The sequence below is a fragment of the Lonchura striata genome, chromosome Z (assembly GCF_046129695.1).
Source record: "Lonchura striata isolate bLonStr1 chromosome Z, bLonStr1.mat, whole genome shotgun sequence".
Classification (NCBI taxonomy): Eukaryota; Metazoa; Chordata; class Aves; order Passeriformes; family Estrildidae; genus Lonchura; species Lonchura striata.
The window spans coordinates 18930250-18954670 of NC_134642.1; the positions used below are offsets into that span (position 1 = coordinate 18930250).

Consider the following 24421-nt stretch of genomic DNA (forward strand, 5'->3'; position numbering starts at 1 on the left):
GAATTTCAGCTTCACACATCTAATAGTGTGCCAGCTTAATTGTTTTATTTCCTTCAAGTAGTGAATAACCAATCCTGATTCAGCCTATCATTTAAAAATCTAATATTCTCTACAGAAAACAACTATTCTTGGTCATAATACCAGTTGTCTTGTCTAGTCTTTCTGACATCACAGGAGCAACACAGATATTTTCTGAATTTGGGTTGTTATCCATCACATCAAAGTGTGCAATAATATTTCTTGTTATTAGGAATTCTGAAAAATGTGTTGCTTATTTAGAATAAAATAACTGGTTTGTTTTTTGAAAAAGCTTTACCATGAAAAAAAAACCACTTGCTTTACATTTTCTATTTAATTTTTATATCCTGTTTAGAATTGTTATGGAAATACTATTAACATAAATAAGGAAGACTGAAAGCAAGGCAATATTGCAGACTATTTTAATATAAGGAAGAAACAATCACTGTATGATCAATTAATTTAAAATGAATCCTTGTGGATTTTACTTTGTTTGTTTGGTGGGTTGTTTTTTGATTTTGTGTGTGTTTATGTGTTTTATATTGAACTGTAGGAAATACTGGAAATGTTCAATCTTGACAATGTTTGGCTAAAAAATTGTTTTGTGTGTGGTCTGCACTCTTGATAGTAAGGAATACTATTAAAATTGGTGACCAGAGAAAAAATGAGGTAGGATCCCAGTGGTTTTTACAGTATTGGTTTAATACAGTCTATTGGTTTTCTATACAGCCTATTGGTTTAATATTTAAAATATCAGATATAAATTCAGCATTTGGAGAACTGCCAGAATATGAATTATAATATCTGGGTCACTGCCTGTTGAAACACTATTATCTTCTATCTGGAGTAAAATATTAAATGGACCTTTTAGCTACCAAAGAAGCTGTGCTGAGGCATTTTTGTAATATCACATTTACATATATTTTGGCTGCAGAAAATAATACAAATAAAAATAATAAAGAAATAATTTTGATTAAAAAGTATATTTTTCATCTGTTCATAAATAAGTAAAACTTGTTTTTTTCCCCCAGATATTTGTCTCCCTTTACCAAATTTAGCAAAACTATTGATTTTATATGCAGTTTAGTCACATAGTTGCAGTTTTTTGTGCTGGAGATAGTATGATAATTGAACAGGTTGTGTTTCTAAAAACACTTGTTTTACAAATGGACACAAACTTGTAAGAGAGAAAATGTTTGGGAATAAAAATACATTAAGTTCAGTTATTGAAAAGGAGCAGGTCAGGAACTGAAATGTCAAGGTTGAATATGGAATCATAAAAGTGCTCAGTTTTTTCACTAAAAGAACAAGTGTTATTAGTAGACCTTAGACTAGTTCCTAGAGCTTGTAGCAAAATTCATTGCTATAAAATTGTGAGTCCTTCTACTTTGTTCATGGTATGGCAAAGTAGAAAACATTAAAAAAGGGGGAAAAAAACACCTTATGATAAACTTTCATTCACCATACTGTTTTAAAATTCACATCTTTATCTCTTTACAAAGGATAGCTGTGGAAGGTAGCATCCCATGACCTCTCTGCTCTCAGCCAATTCCCAAGTCCTCTGCCCGGTGACTAACCACCACAGAGTCGTCCTCCTGGGGGGAAAGGACAGACTCCCCATGGACTCCCCTGGTTTCTCCTTTCCCCGTTCCCTCGTTGGGAGGATACCCCTGGTGGCTGCGTCCTTTCCCCTGGAGCCCAGGCCCCTCTGCCCAGCCCTTAGCTCTGCCCCCACCCCTTCCCCTTCAGCTGCCCGCTCACGGGGTGGTTCTCTTCCTTGCAGGGCTCCTTCAGCTTCACGTGATGCATCTCGCTGGAATAAAGCCTTGCAAAAAGAGCCTTTCTTGCCTCTCTCGCTGAGCCAGCTGTGGTGAGTGTGGTGTGGGGATCTGACTGCATTGCCTGAATGTTCACCCAACCTGCTTTTCTACAGGAGAGGTTTGTGGGGAACAGATACTGGGCAGCAGCAGCCACCATCCATCTCCCGTATTTTTAGTGGAACATACCACTGCTCCAAGTAGATGCTTCTGAAGGGTAAACATTAAAGAGACACAGATGAAACATTTGATGTCATAGACTTTATATGAAAGCACAGATATAAACTAGTTGGTAATGAATGTCTTCTGGTAACTGCAACCTGCTGAGAATGGAATATTTAAAACAGCCAGAACAGATGTCTGGTATTAAGGTGGGACAAAGCAATAAGGGTAGGCTATTTTAAATATGGATTTTATCGTAGAGTTAAATTGCTCATTTTTTTCCCTGTGAAAATATGCAAATAGCTAACTATGCTCTACATCTAAATGAAAGTTCATATAAGTGATTAGTTAAAAAAAAGCTTGAAAAGACTTTTACTGCTTATGGCCTTCACTGTTTTCAGCACCAAATGAACCGCTAATAAAGGACAAAGAGCTTTTTAGAAAAAACAAATCTTTCAAAAAACTTGGAAGGTTTTTGAATCAAATCTTTGCAAAAAACAATTAAGACCTTTCAATTGTAAGAATTTTTTTTTGTTTTAATTAAAACCACTCTGAAGACATTAACAATTTTACATATATATATATATATATATATATATATATATATATACATACATATACACACACATATATAGCACAGAATTTTAATTGACTTCCACCTACTGCCATAAAGAAAAAATGAGGTTGTCAGTTACATTTATAATAATCAGTGATCCAAGATCAGGCCAATATATTTTTGTAAAGAAGAGCCTTTAAAAAAGCTTGCAATAGGAAACTAGATGAGAGACAGAAGAAAATAAAATAGTTTGATAATACATTATATTATTTAAGACTCTCTAGACTGTCTCTCTCAAAACTAAAATATCCTGCTTATCAGTTGGAATTAAAATTCTAATGATCAGACTTCCTATTTTATGTTCATTATACATTTACCTGGAATTTGAATAAATAATAGTCAGTGTTCAACTAGCCTGAAGTGGTTGTTTCTACAGTTTATTACCCCTCTTATTAAAAATTTCCTCTACTTGCTTCCTATGTTACTGCAATGTAATGTTTTATTATCATTTCAGAGTCTGTTTGTGCAAAGCATTGAAATACTAAGCTGAACTTACCTTCCATGATGTTTTATTTTTCACAAAACAAGCATGTAGTGCACATATGGCCAGGTACTGGACACAGCTGAAACAACAGCTGATGCACTAGAATATCTCAAAGAATAGGAAAGCAAAACATCAAGAAGTGAAAAATGGCCATGCTGTCAGATTGTGACAGTAATTTGAAAACATGCTTGCACATCTGAAAAGACACCTGAAATATGTATCATTAAAGATATAAAATATTGCTATTTTGTCTTAATTTTCTTCACTTTTAAAGAGTACAGCATTGTTGGTATCCCTTAATGCAGGTCATATGGCTCAGTATATTTAATAAATATGTAACTAAGAAAAATTTTCTGTGAAATTTGTGAAAGTAATTATCACCTATTTTATATTCATGATGGAAATAAAAGGTTACTACAAAGGTGGTGATTAACAAGCAATCTTTTTAAATATATATATTGAGTGAAAATATAATATAAATATTGGGGTGAGAATATAATTTAGAAAAGTCAGCATATTCTACAGCAAGATGGAAACCTAGTAGCCAAAAAAAAAGTTTTATCTCCTTTATACACTTTGGTGAGTTTTGAGATCTGTATCAAGAATATATTTGTACCTTGCCCAGATACTAACATATATATTAACCAGAAAATAATAAAATATCAGATATTGCTTTTTAGTTATATGGACTGTAGGACTGGGTCTTGCGTAGGAAAGGAAAAATAATCTAAATGAGTGAATTCTAAAGACAGCTTGAAATATGTATGCATCATAATAAAACTAAAGTAGATTAAATCAGCATATTCTCTTTCACCTGTTCTTGTCAACATATACTTCTGCATATACTTGTTAGGCATGAATTCTGGAGAAATCATGGATGGATGCTGCTTACATCTGAAATTCTGATGGGAAATTTTGCTGAAAAACCTTTATTATTCCCCATCTTCCATGAGTGACTTCAGGGCACTGTGTTAATGGATGTTCTTTTACAAATTATTTTTAAGATACATCCAAAGATTCAGATGGAAAGTTCTTTGAGTTATCTTAGAATTAAGAAGCACAGGGTACTCAGATATATGGGTGACTGTATAACAGATTAACAACTCAGAACTGCAGTCTTTGCTTTATATGATAAAAAGTGATGATTTCTTATGGCACAAGTCTCATAACAACAGGATTTCTATAGTCTGTCCAGAGGAATGGCAGACAGACAAAGCTTCTTTCTTTGGAAAGAAAATTACTTCTAGACTAGCCAAATTTCATTACCTTCAAGAAAACACCTTAGCTCTTTGATGCTTGGTGAGAATACCTAGAATATTAATTTTGATTTGTAAACATTAAAGTAAGCAATTAATAATGTTAAAATAAGTAAATTGTTGACCATATATAGACATGGGACATCCCAACTGCCCTTTAGAGCAGAAGCCAAACTGCTTTAACTTTGTAATGAAAGACATTTAAAGATACTTTAGTTTGTTCACAGAGAAATAGCACTCTTGTTGCTCTTATGCCTTTTTCCCTAAAACTTTTAAGTCTAATACATTTGGAGTAATATGAACTTCTATTTACCTGAAAGTGAAGGAAATAATGATTTAATAAGAAATAAAATTTTATATATTATTAAGTAGAAAAAATTTTAATTAAAATATACTATATAGTGTAAAAGAAATTTACTTCATTATAGTTTAATTTCCTTGGACTTGAAAGTTATGTAGTTTATGAGTGTAGTAATTAGGGTTAACTAGGGAGCAAAAGAGTAATTTCATTCTATTTAACATAGTAACATAATATATATTTTAAAAACAATTTCTGTTAGAATTCATGCACTACTTGGTTTTATGAACATTTTACAGTTTATTATATGACCATAGATTAAAAAGTAAAGTGAATGTAATGCTATTATTTAAGTAAAGACATGATAAACAATGTGCATAAAATGTGAATCCAATTGCAAAGACACTACTTAATTTTAATTAGTAGATAAATTATATGCATGATATGTCAAATCTCTTTGTATAACTTTCCCTCTTTTTAAGCAATGCATGTTTTAAACATACACTTTATCAAGAAGCATCTAAAATTTAATCTCAAACGATAGGCCCACATGTTTTATTTGCACACAAAGGAATTTATATCCTGACTAATTTTTAATTGGCCCATTATATGAAATGTACAATATAAAATGTACGTATAACATTTCACAAAATATTTGGAAAGTACATAAAAAGGAAGTTTTTTTGACTTTCAAACTGCTATTCAGTTCCTCAAGTTCTCATTTAAAAAGAAGAATATAATTTTACATGACTCTTCAGTGACACACAAATTTATTAAACTGAATGTTGATGCACTTAAATATCTCAGATGAAGAAGGATTATCTTCCAAACTTGAAAGTGTCATTTAAGAATGTCTACCAGTTCTATATACTCTAATTGTGTTGTTTTGAAATGGGATTTACAATGCTCGGGCACATTTTGATAATGCAGAAATGCATTATCTGCACTTCTAACAAAAGTCAGAAAAACAATGTCAGAATTTAGCACTAATACAAAAACCACACAAGACATTTATTTAGGCTCCTCTCACTGTTATTCATCATTTTGTATCTGGAATTTTCTTTGCAGGAAAAATCATGTGGCACAGATTAAACTTCAGTAGGATTGTTGAATAATCACCCTTTTTTCCCTCTTTTTACCTTTTTTTTTTTGACAGTTTCTGCCTGTCTACAAATAAGGATGTAAAACACATCAAAAGGTAAATCAATCTAAAGGAAATGTACTGAAAACAATCAGCCTAAGAATCTGTAGCTAATGAAAGACTGTTTTAATTTAATTTTATTTTAGCCATCTTGTAATGACTTCATGCCAATGTGAAGAAAAGGCATTGTACTATAAAAAGTGTGAAATTACGATTGTCTCCATTATACGTATGCATAATGAACTTTCCAACTTCTCAAATAATACACTCAAGATGCATGTGTGGGAGAGCAGTAGGGAGAGCCATTATGGTTTGGTTTTAGTTGTTTTGTTCCCTCACTTGGGGATCAGATATGTGGATTTTCTTTATTTCATGCTAATTACTTCCAGATTAAAAAAATGCTTATGTTTGCAATTATGTTTTCCCAAAAAAAAAATAAATCCAGATGCCAAAGCATGTATTAGACAACATAATGTGCTGAAATCTCAGCAGTAAAAAAAATCAAAAAATCAATTGTATACAAGAAACTGTTACTGTATATTTTAAAGGGGCAAAAAAATCAGGTATCAGGATTCTATTTAACAATCAAAAACAAAAGGGTAACTGAAGACCTGAAATCTTTCATAATCTACCTGGAAAAGAGATAAAGATAATTCTGAATACTATTGAATATTCTGTTAGAGTTTAAGTAGGCTGGCCCACTGCAGCAGCCCATGAGTGCAGTGCTCAGAACAATGACTGAAGAAGTTCAGAGGTACTGAATGTTTTAATGTCTAATGAGTGCCATAGATCAATGGATTGCATTTATTAAATAAATATAATGAAAAATTGGAATATTTAATTCCTGCTTAAAAAATGCTCTCCTGTTTGGAAAGAAACATCTGATCTAAAGGAAAGAGAATTATACTATTGTTTTTCTGCAGTTTCCTAGTCCTTAGGCTCATTATGGAACAACTAGATTATGTGGTATAAAAACAGTTAGAGAGGACTGAATTTCCTTATGCCAGGGGGAACTTTAATTCTCTAGTGAATGTTCATTTGACAGCACTATTGTGACAGTATTTCTTCTGGACTGTCTTTGTAATTGTCCATCATGAGCAGATGATGGAGTTCACTTTCATGGTGTGTGAGACAGGAAAGAGATTGCTGTACATTTCAGGCATTGTTTTCAAAAGAGAAACTGCCTGTGCTTTCTTCAGTCCTTCATGTATTTTTACAGCATCGTCTATCTAATACAGAATTCAGTGAGTGAGAGCTCTGTATGATTTAATAGAGTCCCAAATCCTAATACTGCTTCTAGAGAAGTCTGTTATTATCCTGAGACTTTCCTTTAGGGATAGTCTCAAACGGCTAGGGTAATTTTGGAAAGTGAGAATGAGAAAAGCACTAGAGATCAAAATATTTATTCCCACTGAATTTTCTCTAAGAAGTGACCACAATATAAACAGGTAAAAGCCACACTCTGAAAATATAAATGAAGAAAACTCTTCAGGGGCTTTTTCTTCACTAAATAGACCAATCATCTCATGAGGATATTTCCTCACCTCTGCAATAATTACACTGACATCCCTAAACACCCTGCCACCTTGCAAGATTATTTTCATTTTGCGTTTATTAAAGAAATAAAAATAGACTAGCTAAACCTGACAATTCAAACAAGTACTATGTCTTAAATAAATAAAAGAAAATAATTACAGAGAATTCTTGCAATAGAAAGGTTGTGGGATACTGTTTATAACTGTTTATATAAACTAAACATAAAAACATCGTTGCACTTCAGTGTATAAATTACAGTCAGTACACATGGCTCTTATATGCTGTGCAATAAAAATCAAGATAAAGAGAAGCACACATAATTTTGAATTTTCCAACTGAGGAACTCATGTCTTTGACTTTCAAATGTGATGAGCTTTGATAGGCTCTGTGCACTTCATCCCACCTGCAGTTTCTTGGATTCACGCCTTGATTTGTGTCAACTGATTCACTGACTTTTTATGAAGGTGTTCAAATATACAGTGCCTTAATTAACTACCTAAGATTTCTGTCTCATTATGTGAGACAGAAAAGCCCTCTAAGCTGTCATTGAACAGCAGTCATTACTTCAGAGCTCATGTACTTCTGTGCACGAGGGCGAGGATGGTGATTGATTTATCACTATTTTAATAGATACTTGACCTGTGAGTCAATACAAATGTTTCACTCAGTGGTGGCAGAGGGCAAGTGATCCAATTATGTGAACACAGTGGACTAATAAAGAAGCTCTGGTTTTTCCTGATTTCCTGAGAGAGTTGTTAAAAACTTTTGTTGTCTGATGTTTAGTACAATTACAAGTTAAGCATATTAAACTTCAAATATTAGGGAGAAAGAAAAAAAAGGAAGGAAGGAAGGAAGGAAGGAAGGAAGGAAGGAAGGAAGGAAGGAAGGAAGGAAGGAAGGAAGGAAGGAAGGAAGGAAGGAAGGAGAAAAGGAAGAAAAAGAAAGAAAGAAAGAAAGAAAGAAAGAAAGAAAGAAAGAAAGAAAGAAAGAAAGAAAGAAAGAAAGAAAGAAAGAAAGAAAGAAAGAAAGAAAGAAAGAAAGAAAGAAAGAAAGAAAGAAGGAAAGAAGAAGAAAAGTCCAACTAACAACTAATAGCTTAACATCACTGACAATTTCTTAAGTGCTATCAAGATGAAGTTTTTTAGGTTTTGGCAAGATATTAAACTCATTCTAGAGCCTTTTTTTGTTTTTTGTTTTTTTTTTTTTTTAATTTTCACTGCTGCTCAAACCACTGAACATGACTTAAATATGCTATAGTTTAAACCATGCTGATTAAATAAGAACTTTGCTTTTTTACAAAATGGAACCAAAACCAAATTAAACTGAGGAGAGATAAGCAACTGTCTGTGTGAACAAGATAAACTCTCACAGTGTAACAACATGAGTCTGACTGGCCTGTACTTTCCCAAATACTTTTGATTGCTGTCTTGGAGAGAGGAAGAATTTGCTTTATTCTGGTTCTGTTCTAGGAAGAGTAGTTCATCTCCTGTTCCTGGTTCCTTAACTACCTGTGTCAAGAAGATGTTGGCAGTGCACTTCAGAAAGTTCCCGAAGTACTTGTGCCCTGATGTGTTGTCCTTCCCTCATACACTGAGAGTCAATTTCCTCAGGAAGGTAAGGGCCTATGAATGTGAAGTGGTCGGAAGAAGGCATAATTTGCTTGTTCTTCATTAATATTGTATGTAGCAGGCGCCTATCACAGTATTTCCCACTTTTGGTCTGTGCACTAATTTTGTTGACCCATCACCCAAACAATGAATACCATAAATCCTTATCTCCTATGCAAAAGGCAACCCTCCCTTTTTACTTTCCCAGTCTGTCCTTCATGAAGAGTCTGCCTGTGTCCATGGCAGTAGTCCAGCTGTTTAAGTCCTCAGTGTTTACTTAATCCCTCATATTTTGTTTGCCAGCTTGGTGCATTGCTTCTTCATTTGGTTGTTGACCACTCTTTCCCTTCCTTCTTTTTAGTAGATTAGTACTGTTTAGGTTGCCCAGCTTGGTAACAAGCACTCTTCCCTATTTAAACACTCTTTTCCCAATTTAATCCCTTATTTTAAGATAATTTAAGAGAAGATGGATACCTTCTCTTCCAAGCAGTCCTCAAAAAGGTCACATGGTCTTAAAAATTAAAACTATTGCCAATGTCAAATGTGCAACCAGTTTTTGACTTCCAACATTCAATCAGTGCTCCTCAAGCCTTTCCCATTCACCAGCAAGACCAGGCAGAAGTCACCATGCATCCAGCCCTTCTTCTCATTCCCTAAAAATGTGTGGTCACTACTTATGAAGCCCTAAACCTCCCAGACATATTGCTAGTGCCCTTATGGAGGAGAAATTTGGAATAATAGTCTTACCAACTGTCAAACTGAACAAACTTTGTCAGCCTATCCGTGATGTTCTGGACCAAACCCCTCAGCATGCAGCAAACAGACTGAGTCAGACTAACAGACTTCTAACAGACTGAGTCAGTTTAGCAGCCTGCATCCCCACAGCAGGGAGTCTTCCACCACCGTTCTTTGCCTCATCCTGCCAGTGCTGCCACAGGTCTCAGGCACACGCAGATCAAAGTCTTTGCTGTGAAGAAGTCTGCCTTTGCCTGTGCTGGGTCCCCAAATGTGTTCTTCAGGTCATGGATGCACATGGATAGGGAACAGTCATTCTGATACCAGAGTTCACAAGATCACAGCCTGGTTGTCTCCATTTCCCAGACTAACAAGCATAGGTGCTTCCTCAGTGCAACTTGGAAGAGCAGTGTCAGTTCTTGTAGTGCAGTGCCTGGAAAGACATGTGGTCTGCTGACCTCCTCTCACAGATTCTTTACGCCTGCTGCAAACCCCCCACCAGTGCATGCTTCCTGAAAGCACAGACTGTGAGAGGCCCCAGAGGCCACTGCAGCCCCTGACCCACAGATCATCCTCCCATGGGTGCTCATGCTGGGTATGAGCTCCCTGTGAACGCTGCTGGGGATTCCACAGTGTGCCCACCATTACTGAGACAAACTCTCAGTAGATTGTCTGCCTCCACTTCTGGCAAAATGCTGCCTTTGAGGGCTGTTAGCTGAAGCATTAAACAACCCAAGTTACAGTAAAATTCACTGTTATGAAGCTATAGGATGCTGACTTCTCACAGCTTTCAAAACTGAATTTTACAAATTTCTGATGTGATTAGAAAGGTTTCAGGGACAAATCATTGGTTCTAGAAATCATGTCTTTATTTTTTCTGTGATTCATACAAGGATACTCTTACATAGTATTATATTAATCTCTGCATTCCAGTGTCATATTAGACAATGCATTTAATTTGGCCTTCTGTCTTTGAAAATATATAGTAATATATATTTGGCTTATCTAACTTTGAAAATGCATAGTAATTGAAAAGAGGGAACTAAATTATTGATAAATTACTGTAACTGAATATGTTTCAATTCTAGAACAACATAGGCATTGAAGGTATTAATAAACTGTCTCTTTGAATCTTCAGACCTGTAATAGAAGACAGAAAAAAAACTCCCTAGAAAATGCAGTTTGAGGAAAGTCAGAAGACAGAAATTAATTCTTAGTCACTACAATGATTCATGAATTCAGAACAACAAAAATCTTAGAATGAATACAGTCAGTTCCTTCCCAAAGGATCTGTTGCTATAATGAAATTTTAGCCAATACATTTTAGCCAATCAGATCCATAAGATTCTCAGAAGGTAACTGCACAATACTAGGAGTTGCATTAAATGCTGAAAAAGCTATATAGCTGCAGAGGGGAAAACATTCAAATGTTTTGAAGAAATAAGTCAAAATACTTATTATGAATTAATATAAATACATTTGTAAAAAAAACAGACTTTCAGACAATTGTGTATGTACTGCCAAGGACATCCATCACTATGTGATCCCTTTTGCCTTATAGTAAGCAGCTATCATCAACACATCCTTGCTGTTGTCTGCAAATTCTGTTTCTACGTAAAAATCTATTATCATTGTGTCAAAGAATTTCAGTCACACAGTTACAATTAAAAAATTTTCACAATTAGGATGGCAAAATTTCACCTGTACAGCTTCAGAAGACAAAACATAGTTTGTGAAATATTTGGGATATTACCCAACTTTTAGGAAATACTTGTAGTGAAGAAAAATTGATGCAAATGACTCAACATGTAAATAATAAGAATGCATATTAAATCTGCCTATAGCAGCCTTACTTTATGCTGATATTTCTTTGGAATATAGTGCATATTTTTTTGAAACTTGGAAACCTAGACGCTTTCAGAGACAGAGCCATGTTTATCAGAAGCAATTTGACTTTTCCTTTTCTGGATTGCATTTCCATTTTAAAAGACAGAATAAAATTTGCGTTCTACATAGAATGGAGTATACTGAAGGGTAAAAAAGACAGTTATTCCAGGTTTTTGGTTTTTTTGTCAAAAAGTGCTGTGAAATAAAGCCCCACAACTGTGCAGAACAATTAGCTGTAAATCAAAAATGTGACCAGATTGTGTTAGAAGAACAGATGATGTAACTGGCTTTTAATTTCTGGGCTCTTAGATTTAATGTCCTAAATCATGAGTATAGATGAGTTATTTAGTCTGATTCGAGCATTCATCTGTTTTGCCCAAAGTTCATCTGGAGCTATTTAAACCTCAGGATTGAGATGAGGTAAGAGAGTCTGACATTAATAATCCCACGCAGTTATTTATGTGACACAAGATAACCCTTGATATCCTGGTTTTAATTTGGAAATTAGTCAGTCTTCCTATTGTTTTAAAACTTCAGTCATGACTATGTAACTTCTACATTTTGGGCACTGTGACATTGCCAGTTTAAAGATGTTAAGCCTCTAGCCTACAAAACCTTAAGTCTTCTATTAAAGAAATGCGTAAAGGTGAAAGAGGATACATTTGATACCAATACACTTAATTTTGTATAAATCCTAAAATATTACCAAAATATAGCCATTTGAAGGTTTATCTTCATTTACATTAGGTTTGCCCCATATTAAGTAGGAGCAGACTGAAAGTTTTTGGAAAGACTGCTTCTAGAATTGTATTATTACTGACAAAACCATTGTTTTAAGCCAGCATTCACTGATTTTTGTGTGATACTGGATGCTTATACTTATTTTCACGAAATCTTTATTGACATGTTTAGTACATAGTATATCTGAGACTTGTTTTACTCATCTCAGCATTAAAAACCTCTGTTAAGGCCTCCCTATTGAGAAATGTTGCAGCAACTGAGATAAAATATGAAGACACTATCTTTGAAATATTCAATTACATTTACAGATTCTGCATTTTGGTTTTTTTGGGGGTTTTTTTTGGTTTTTTTTTTTTTTTTTTTTGGTTGAGATTTGCAACTGAAAAACAGAGTTTATAGTCTAGCCCAGAGCCTGTAAACCACATTAACATTCAGGGAAAATATCTTCATTTTCAAATCTAGAAAACAGCACTTTTGAACTGATTACTTAATTACTCCATCCACCCCCAAATGAAGATATTACTCTTCAGTACAGCTGGTCAGAAAATGCAATGTAACCAGCCCTTCCTATGGAACTCGAAGATAAGAGCTGTGTTTTCACTGAATGTCTCCCTAGCATATCAATGAAGTAAAATTCTGTGCTGTGCGTACAATAAACATACTACAAGAAATAACACATTTATATGCATGATATTTTCTGTGAATATTTTTTTTCAAATTCAGTGGGAAAACCTGATCACAAACTGCATTATTAGAAACATTTGCCTTTATAAGATTTAAACTTTTACTCTGAGAAATAAATTTTAAAAGTATATCACATCTATAGCAAAGTACCACTGCCTAAATTGAAGGTTGGAGTCAAAGGAATCGAACCTTATAAAGAGGAAAGACATGGCTAAACAAGCAAGCTGGCGATGGGCTTGGAACCCAAGCCCTGTGAGGAACAACTGAGGGAGCTGGGGGTGTTTAGCCTGGAGAAAAGGAGACTCAGAGATGACCTTATCACTCTCTACACTCCCTGAAAGGTGGCTGTGGTCAGGGGGAGGTTGGTCTCTTTCTCCAGGCAGCAACTGACAGAACCAGAGGACACAGTCTTAAGCTGCACCAAGGGAAATAGGTTGGATATCAGGAAGAAGTTTTTTTATAGAAAGAGTGATAAAGTACTGGAATGGGCTGCCCAGAGAGGTAGTTGAGTCACCCCTGACGTGTTTACAAAAAGACTGGATGGGGCGCTTAATACCATGGTTTAGCTGAGGTGTTAGGGCATGGGTTGGCCTCGATGATCTTGAAGGTCTCTTTCAACCTTGTGATTCTGTACTTATGTGAAACTGATTCAACGAAGCAACACACTTCTGTTTTACAAAGAAACAAAATCCATTCCTGGCTCGTCCTGAGCCCTTCTGAGAAAGCAAGGGCTTTAACTCTGATCAGGCACAGCAAAATACGAGGTATCATGTTTCCGTTGAGAAGTTGTTGACCTCTGTGTAGGCCACCTGGCTTTAATAATGCTGTAAATATACAGGAGGTTAAGCTCCTCTGAAATGCAAAATCCCTACTCACCCTTTGAAGACTCTGAATAAACACCAAAGCCATAAATGCAGGCAAAGTGCTGCATTAAGCAGATAAACAAATACCAGCTGAAAACTCGGGTTAATGCAGTAGCCTAACAGAAAATAAAGTGTGAAAGCTTGGTTAAAGATTTATTGTTATCCATCAGAGTGGACTGTTCCCTATTATATGCACATCAATAAAGCAGCTGTTATTCTTTTGACAGCACCTTCCTGTATATTAAGAATAGAAAGCACATACAAAAATAAAGATGTAACAATGAGAAAATCATCATTTAAAGAAAATCTTCCACAAAGTAGAATTGTTTACATGATTTGTCAGAATTCACTTATTGACTGCACAGGGACGAGCTATGATGGAAGTACCATACTTTCTTAGACTGCTTAGCATCCTTTTACTAACACAATCTTCAGGCTATCTTAGTTATCTTAGCTATCAGGTTATCTTAGTAGTTCTTTGAAGGAACATCAGGCAGACAGCAAATTCTGGAAAATGGAACAATGTTGAATATCTTTTTTTTTTCTGTATAAAACAAAAAATATTTAAAACCCCAAATAATTGGAATCGAGCTTGTAGTTAAGTAGAATGAGAATTAATTAGTTCCTACACCAACTCTAATAAGATCTGAGACAACATTTAAGTTTTAAGAGTACAAAAGACAGATGCTTCTGAGAAGAATAAAACTTTCTTCAAGCCATTTTTTAAAGAACTACTCTAAAGCAAATAAAATGAAAAGGTTTACTTTTAGCTATTAACATCAGTGGGCCTCAAAAATTTTGAATATCAAGCCATTACTTAAGATAATGTCATTGGGCCAATTTTAATACCTATTTAAAAAAAAATCTGTTAAATTCTGTTAAATTGTGATAATTTGCTTTGGATCCAATGCTTCATTCTGCATATCTAGACTCCTCACTATGTTAACAAAAAAACAAAAGCAAACCAAAACAAAACATAAAAACCAACATTATTTCAGTCATCTCTGCTAAGCTTGTAGAGTAGTATTTCAGATAGGAAATTCATATATACTTGTCAAATGATCACTGTTTCTTAGGGCTTTTTAGAAATGAATATCTATGATAACTCTGCAGCTAGCTGTGACTCAGTTTTCATAAATTAGAAACTAAATAAACTAAACCCAGCAATTTTTGCTTGTTGAAAAGCCAAGACTAAAGATGATCTAGGACTGCTGTTCAAAGGCAATTGCAAATGTTATAGTCTAGTCTTTATTCAGGTCTAGATTCATGAAAGCCTTATAGAAAGCAGAATGCTTGTTTCTGTTGCACTGAAAATGGGAATTCTCACCCAACAAAATGATTTGCGGATCCTTCTGTAATTTAACCATTAATGGATTAGTCTTGTAAAGAATTAAAGATTAGCACTTTAATTTAGTTTGAAAAGAAATACAAACATGTAAGATATTAGAAAGTATCTGTAGAAATTTTGATACGAATATTAGACCGCTACTTTATTGCTGCAACTCTCACTACTTCTTTTTACAGATAGGGGATTGTTTTGAACACCAAAAAGCAGCAGGTAATGGAATATCAGAAATCTGATAATGCCAAAGAATTATTGACTGAATAGCAAATGATACCTACACCTATAGCTTATCATGGGAAAAGACTGATTGGTTCTCTGAAGTTTGCCTTTGGGACAATAGAGGACCTCTCTCTGACACCTCCTAATTATAGAAAATATCTCTTACCAACAAAACAATTAAGGATTTTTTTTGTATATATTGGACATGACTGTCACCATGTAGCAGATTTACAAATGTATCTAATAATGATGCTCTATTAGTTTGGACAGTAATGTACCTTGGTTTCGGAATTTACTGATTAAAAATATATTTCCTTTGCAAGAAAACTGAAACATTAGAAAAAACAATGTGGCCATAGGTGACCAATTCATGTGAGCTACTTTACTTGTTACAGAAATGGTATAAATTGACACAAAGAAAGGATCTCAGCCCTGTACTTTTTATGTTGCTGAAGTGCAGCAGGTATTTGATCACATTCTGGAAAGAAGAGAAAGAGAAAAAGGGGAAGAAGAAATGAAGGGAGCCTCAGGGAGTCAGGAAGAAAGCGAGAAAAGGAAAGAAGAAAGACTATTGATCAAAAAACTTATAATAATGCACATACATTAGGATAATTAAAGTGAGACATATTTGAGTTTTATTTTCAATAACAATGAACACAATAGAAAATATGTACTTTTAACAGAAAAACTGAAAATATAAATGTATTGTTCAGAATATTCTTATATTTTCAATCTGACCAGGCACCTCTCTTTTTTTGTTTCTCTTGGTTTTTTCTACTTGTACTCCTCTCTCCTATATTTCTAAAGCAAAAACAGATATATTCTCAGTTTTCAGCTTTTTTTCATAATACCACTTTCATTTTTACCCAAGCTGTTATTCTTCCCATGTTTTCTACTGAATAAAACTCCTATTTTCCTATTCCATACATGTACTGTACATCATTGAAAGGAACATTTGAGGTCACTGAATAATAGGGTCCTGTTATTACAGTCAGTTGAGTTATATAAAACCTCTCATAAAAAAAATCACACTGCTTTGCAATCTATTAGATTATTATTTCTAGAGAATGCTATTCTTGAACCACTCACTGATGATAAGGAACATTTTCCAGCTTATACATTCTCTGTAGAAGACTCATTCTATATATTTGTACATTAGCAACTTTTAAATTTCCACTAAACACAACAGTTTTATAGAATTCTTCCAAGCTAATAGTTACAGTTTTTGAGTCTCAGTCCATTACTTTCATCTTTTGAATTAACCTCTCAACAGGTCTTTCTCCAAGACTACAGCTCTCTCCAGAGTTCTAGCTGAATTTCCTATCAGAACAAACATAATTACTCCCTTAATCCTTCCAATCAAATTTCTGTTTATGTGTCCTTTAGCTGCAACAATCATTCTGATATTTATCTATTTTATGTATGCAAAAATACATAAGGATGTATTTTCCATTTGTATCTTTTCTATTTGATGGGACTAAAAAGGAAATTCTTACACATTACTTCCTCATAGCATCAAATTATTGTTAGGCTGCAATTTTTTAAATAGGATCATGAATCTTGATTATACATGATGCAGAACACCAAAAAATATCAATCAAGAAATTTATGCAATTCATATAAATTTAATTGTTTAACCATGACATAATGAACCCTGTTGTCAGGGTGGCTAGACTTAAACTCTAGCAGGGACTTCTCAAGAATACATTAATATTATTATTTTCTTAAAAAAACAAAGCAACAAGTTTTGCTTAAGCCTCAGTGTTAAATATATCTTCATCTCTCTACTGTCTCAACATCTAGACACCAGAAAAAAATCCACAAAACACAGGCACACACATGCAGCCTGAGGCAGAGACACATAATGGGAAAACCAAAAATCTATCCCTAGGCTAAATCCTGGAAAGCAATTGATTAGAAACAGTATAGTAATACAAGCAGATTTCACCTAAAGTTCCCTCAATTAAGTTATATTCAAACTGCAAAGGAGATACTTTCTACTACTGTTTTACTTAGAATGTGCTCTTATACTTTATTCTTATTTGTTGCTGACAATTTGAAAGTGAACAAAAGTGAATGACTTTATACTTGGAGGACTTCATGCCTGCTAAACCAGTGAGAAAGACTTCATAATGGTTTGACAGGGACTAATGATCAAAGCACGATGAAAAATGGAAGCATCAACACCACTGTGGGAGTACAAGGGACACTGCAAATCTGTGGTGTGTGGGAATCACATTGTTGTGGGAGGCTTTTGGTCCTGTGAGACTTATATCTGAGATGTGTGTGTGGAGAAAATGGTGACAAGCAAACCCTTATAAGGATAGCCCTTTCTGATCATCTGCATGCACCAGCAATACTCTTGGGTTACCTCTCATGGTAGGACACTGAAGAGCTCTGAAGGGTGACTTAGAGGCACATCACACACAGGCACGTATTATACCATCTTAGTTTTTTCAGTGAAGATGAGCCATCTCAAGTGCACATATGCAAATATATATGAATTGAGAGACAAGAGGGATTAGAAATCTGCACACTCCCATGCATTTCTATGATTTCCTTCAGAAAAGAAATGTGGTAAAGATAACTCCCATGCCTTGAGTGTGGTGATGAATGAAAGAGGGTTTTCTAGTGGGGACAGAAGAGGAAGGAGGAACCTAGCACAGGGAGAGAATTAATGCTGAGAGCAGTTAGTGAGTCCATTGGGTACTTATCAGGAAAATCAGAGCACAATGACTGTGAGAGACATTTTAATGGGTGTCTGCTACAAGACAAAAAATCAGTAAGAGAAAAAGCACTTCAGACATATGAAGAAAGCTGTGCAAAACCATATGCCTTTGTATCATAGGAGACTTCAGCTATCCTAACAGCTGTAAGAAGTGCAATGGGATAGAAGCAAGTATACCGATGATTCTGAGCTGACTAGACAAGTCAAATTTCTTGGACATGTTGTCTATTACCCCTCTGGTCCACAAGGTTCTTCAGTTCCTTCCTAAGCTAATGTTGTAGGTATACTACTGCCTTCCCCATATTTGTATCCTGGGCCATGAATCTGTGCCGTTGTTTCCTGCTTCTTGCTGAAGTCTCTGAGTAGTCCTTGACCTGGTTTATCTTTTGACTGAGACTTTCAAGGAGCTCACTGTCATTACTACCCTGTTCAGCTTAGCCTGTGAGGTGAGAGTTGAGGTTGTGACCCAAAGGGAAGGCCCAGTTTGCCTTTGGCCTATCTCCAGCTTCTGATTTATCAACTTCTGAGGGCAGTCCTCCATTTTCAGTGTACTGGTGGCTCCAATCGTTCATGAACAAAGCGGATGTCACTAAACAGATCCAAAACTGAATTTAATATACTAAGCCAGATAAAGCAGTTAGCATGCATACAAGAAAAGGCTGGGAAGGCAGGGTTTGTGCAGTCTAGGAAAGAGAAGATTTTTGGGATAGATCTTATTGCTATCCACAAATACCAGTTGAGAAGGTGAAGAGGATGGAATCAATCTCTTCTCCAGCACACAGATAGAGCTAATGACCAGAAATTGTAACACAGAATGTTTTGGCAAGACATCAGACAAAAATATTTATCATCAGAATAGTTGAATAACCAGAAAAAGTTATGCAGAGAAGTTATAGTTTTGCACAAAGAGAATGGAGATTCTTGGAGATATTCTACCATCTGAACTGAGCCTGACAGGACCTGGCGGGGTCTGGTCTAGCTCTGAACAGAGAGCTGATAACATGATATTCAGAGGTTTTTCCAAAAATACAACTTTTCATGATACTCTGATAATGCACTTTGTAAGTAAACTGTGATTACTAAATTCTGTTATGTCATAAAATTATTTACTATCAAAATTTAATCAAATAAACCTTTCCAAAATTTAGTTCTGCCTTATCATTTTAGACTTTTTGTGAGGATCTGTACAGTTTAGTCAAGAAACTGTTACTCTCAATGTTACTTTTCACACATTGGAAGCCACCTATATCAATATAAGCACTGTTCTATGAAGCTGAAGAATTTATATTACAAAGTAGGATTATATTGATATTAGAATAGAAGAAGATGCATTCAAGAGGAATCCTTAATATCTTTTTTCTTTAGTGTCCAGGAATGGTTTTAGTGTACATCAGGCTATGGCCTTAAACTGTGTCATGGTAATAATGTTAAAACTTAGTATAAATGTTTTTATGTAGGGAAAAGTGAGCCTCTGATCACCTTGTAAAACTGATCATCTTGTAAAAGATTGCATGGATTTCTCTTTTCTAATTTTCTAATTTTAAATTAGTTTCCACATGGGTATTCTTGGCCTACAGTTACAGACATGAGTTGCTGACATTGGGAATGTATATTACCCCATTGTCAAGATTCAAGATGTCAAGATTTATATATTTTTAATAGAAACTACCAGTCTAATCTCTTTGTGCTGTAGTAAACATAATTCTATTTAGGCAATCAACTAAATATATATCTTATACAAAGATTATAGTATATTAATTATATATTTTCAGCCTAGGGTCAAAATTATATATTTTTAGCAAAGTTTCCCAGCTTCAGAGTTAATGGAATTTGCACACCTTGTATAAACAACACAAATAAGAAGAAATATTATGCAATGAGTTAGTTTTGATAGGACACACAGTTAGCCTCTTTTGGCAAAGAGTGTAATATATCCTTCGTGGCAATGGAGGATGTTGGGTAACTTCAAGATAATATAAATCTAATTTAGATCCAATGAAATTGCTTTTCTAAATCTAGCTCATTGACAAATAAAAACCAAATGCACTTTCATTTTAAAAGTGAAAAATTGCAAGTAGAAAGATTCAAGGAAGACCCCATATAATTTAGCCTAAGACATAAAGATTGATGTGCATTAAAGTAAGTTTTATATAGCATGTTGCAACTTTATTTGGATTTTCACAAACTGATGTTTCAACTAATTAAACCAAAAGAAATATAAATTCAGTATATAGTGAACAGGATAATTGCTCAGATTCCTCAGTTTGGGAATATGAGAAACATTTGAGAAATTAGCTCAAAGAACTTTCTTATGAGAACCAAATTCCTACTTCAGAAAACTACAAAATCTTTCTTCCCAATATGGCAATATGTGCCACTGAAAGAACTATAGCTTTAAAGGCACAGGCTTACATAATGACCATTATGAATAATAAAGAATGACCATTGAAAATCTCTCAGACAGAGGTTGTTTCTTAAGCACAAGCAAGTTATGAAAATCTACATATTCAGTTCTTTAATAATGATCTTCTTTGGCTGGTGCTAAGAAGATGCTTAACGTTAAGGATTATGTTTTTCCTGAGAAAACAGGAAACAGTTGTTACCAAAAAGATATCCTTAAACTCTACTGATGGATATACAAGAATGTATTCTATGGCATAATTTGTAAATTAGCTTTTTTGTTCAGCTTTTTAAGGAGAACATTGATGAACCTCTGAAGTGTCTGAGTTCAAAAGAAATACAGACATACAAAATGTATTAGCTCACAGGCTGAGATACTTTGTTTGGTGGCTCATCTGCAGATTTTCCCTTGGTTTACTTTCCTTGACATGGTCTACATCTGGACTCTGCAGAGAACTTCTAGCCATTAGTATAGACATCTCAGCAGCAGAAGAGTTTCTGATTCCCAGTATAGTGAATGGTGAGATATCATTGCTCTGAAGTTCTCTTTTCAAGGGACACTTTAATTTGGCCTATAACTTTTCCTAAGTCATGAAGCAGTTTAAGAGAACAATATAGAAATATTTATTCCATTCAAGAAGGTAGAAAAGTATTAATTTTATTTCAGTCTAGGTCTACTCGAGTTGCCAATTTGCAAGGTTTTCTTCCTTACATTGCTTTGATAGTTTGGATGCAGTTTAAAACAAAGGTTCAAAAAAATCATCCAGGATGGAAGTTCCCAAAACAGATTTATTTTCTTTTAAAAGAAAGAAGGAATAATTATATTTTAAAGTCCCAGATGTTTGAAATTTGGGTATTGGCTACAAAGAATCAGGAAATGAAAATCTGACACGAGACCTATGGATTAGGACTACAGCAAAATAGAAAGATAAAATTCACTTGTTGTCATTGTTTTGGTTTTTTGGGTTTTAAAATTAACATTAATAACCATCCTTTTAATGTCTACAAGAGAACATTGAATGCTCATAATGACACCCAAACTCTAAATCACCTGAAATTATTTCAGGTACATTTCCTGTATGTGAACAACCTCTAGAACACATGAGCCACTAGATGTTCTGCATTTAAGAATGAGATTCCACATAAGATGTATAACGTGCCAGGAGGGTCATGTTATACAGCCAGGGAGGCTCATGTTCTTAGACTTCATGCTCTGTCTATGGCAAACTTTCAGCTGATCACTCACAAAGGATATTGACATAAATGGTTTAACTTTCCCAGATATAATTCTAAAGATGGATTACTATTCCAATCCAAAAACATGCATATAATAGGATCTCAATTGTGCAAAAGAAAAAAAGGCAAAAAAAAATTAACACACACACAAAATATGTAAGTATAAAAAACCCCCACTCTTTGAGTAGCAGAAACCATGGCAATTATTGCTTTTATTAATTAAAAGCTCTATCTCATACAAAAGATGAGTTTTAGTATCTTTTAAATTCTGGAGAAATATAAATAATGATTTTCAATGTGATATGCCAATTGAAAAATGAAGAAGGAAATATTACTAATAGTATCGTAAGTCCTATATAATTTTGAATAAAATATGTTTTAATTGATTTGACTGTGTGTGTAAATTGGTTACCACAAGGGGGTAACTGCTATAAGTCCTTAGCAATTCGAAGTCTCAGTATGTAAGCAGACAAATTGTACTGCAGGACTGAGACGTATACCCTGTCTAAGCCTGAAAATGTTGTTAAGGAGTGTTTTTGCCACAGGAAATACAGAGAAATATCTACAATCCAATGATTAAATGGGAATTTAAAAGGTCTCCGATACTCTTGGGAAAAGAGAAAAAGGAAAAACTAACAGTTAGCCTAGTTTAAAAAAAGATTCAAAATAAGTAAGTTAGCTATTACAATGAAGACAAAGTAACACAGAGAAGAAGTTAAACATCTATAAAGGGGGAATAAGACCAAACCAATACATGAGAGAAAAGAAATTTTCAACACCTTATGAAACAGATTACAGATAAATGTAGGATGGAAGAGGGTTCAGGTTAAACCTTACTAAGTCCATGGACACGTAAGCATTAGTTGACTTCAGTGTCCTTTAAATTATTCTGTTATAGAGCAACACCCTGATGAGGAATACAAACATATTTTTATTTGTCTTTGAGAGCATCTTGCTATATAGCTAACATACAACCTTATACTTGGGTTTATTAATTTTTTTTTTGTTATTAATAAAGTTACAGGTTTATTTTTTTATTCTAAATGTGATTGTTTTGATACTTACACAATTAATTCTTAAAGAAAATAATTTCTTTCCAATTACCTGTTCAAGCTACTCATAAAGAAGACACAATAATAGAAATTTGATCTCAAGGAATGTGAAATTGCTAGCTCTTCTTTTCAGATAGTGTTAATGGATTTGGAATGAATCATCCAGGTGTTCTTAGCCACTCTCTGCCGAAAGATAAGGAAACTCTGTTAGTGATGCCTGTTTATTAAAGACAAGCTGGATAAGAAATATGATGCTGAAATATAATAACCATTTTATCAAATCAGTACATAATCACATACAGAAAATTTAGCTGAAAAATAATGTCATATAGACCCTGAGATTTGAGGGCTTATTCATTCTTTCTTCAAAATTTGAACATATTCACAAGATTAAGTAAGCTTTTAATGCTATAAAAAAATTTTGATGTGAGAAACTTCTGGAAATTCTGTTTTTATGAAAAATTGCTAAATATGAGAAAAGGCAGAGTTGACAATGTTTCATGAGCTCACTGCAGGACTTGAGGACAGGATTTGTAGTCCCAGCTATTTCTTTTGGTATTGTCAACTGCATCAGCCTAACATGGCTGACTCTATATTAAAATTTGATAATCTTGTTTCCTGCATTAACATCTACATTAATTTTCCATGTAAAAAAATAGCTGTCACAATTACTTCAGAGAAGATTAGTATTTTCTAAGTACTTCCTAAGATTTTTTCTGTTATTCACACAATAATTTATTTTCAAGATGATTGCAATGATGAACTAATATATTCAGACTATGAAGATATCACATTAAAAAAAGTTGACATGGACAAAAAGATTGGACCCCCCCCCAGAAAAAAAATTACTGAAAAGAGAAAACAAAGGAAAAAACCAAACAGGCAGGAAAAGATGATGTAGGAAAATTTGGGTTCTAGAGCACTCAAATACCCACAAAAAATATTTTCTGGAAAGTTGCTTTTAATTTTTTTCTTTCTTTAATTTTTCTGTGTCTCCTGCAGCCAGTATGCAATACCCTTTTTTTACCTTTATAGTGGGAGTTTATCCAGGACATTGAAGGCTGGGTCCACTTTTGACTATTTAGATTCTTCTTTCATTCTCAGTGTACATTTCTATATCTGTCACAATTTCTCTTAATTTATGTGGTGGAAAACTTTTTTATCTGAAATAGCCCATCTTTATATCTCCTCTGAATAGAGTATTGAGAACTATAAAATATAAGGTTTATGAAGACCCTGTGAGAAGAAAGGAACTGTGGGATGCAGGATTAGGGCGTTGTTATGTAGCTTTTCTTCAAAATGACATGTAATGTAATAATGTGAGAATGTCTTTGGTTTCCAAGCTCAAATGTTGGAGTTAGGAAACTATGATGTGAGATATTGAAATAGACGTTATGTTCAATCAATTACTTCAATGGTAAGTCCTACCACATAAAGATAAAATAGCTTGCTCTTGAATTGGGCCAACACATTTTCATGCTTTCTCTGGGACTATAAATTTGAAACCTAACAAACAAATTTCCATAAAAATGCACTTGATAGCAAGAGTTAGAGGTTGTCACAATATTATGTCTGTACTACTGTGCATTTATTTGA

The 24421-nt window shown here is 34.2% G+C and overlaps 1 protein-coding gene across 36 annotated transcripts in view; it reads right to left on the reverse strand.

Moving 5' to 3' along the window:
• The window catches only part of PTPRD (protein tyrosine phosphatase receptor type D), a 1155761-nt gene that overhangs the window by 572060 nt on the left and 559280 nt on the right, over nt 1-24421 (reverse strand). Inside the window, exon 1 of one of the 36 annotated variants that reach the window (XM_077790479.1) lies at nt 22878-22901. The exons of the other annotated variants lie outside the window; for them this stretch is intronic. The gene's annotated coding sequence lies outside the window, so the exon portion shown is untranslated. Of the gene's footprint in view, nt 1-22877; nt 22902-24421 lie in introns of those variants that run through there. 36 annotated transcript variants of the gene reach the window in all.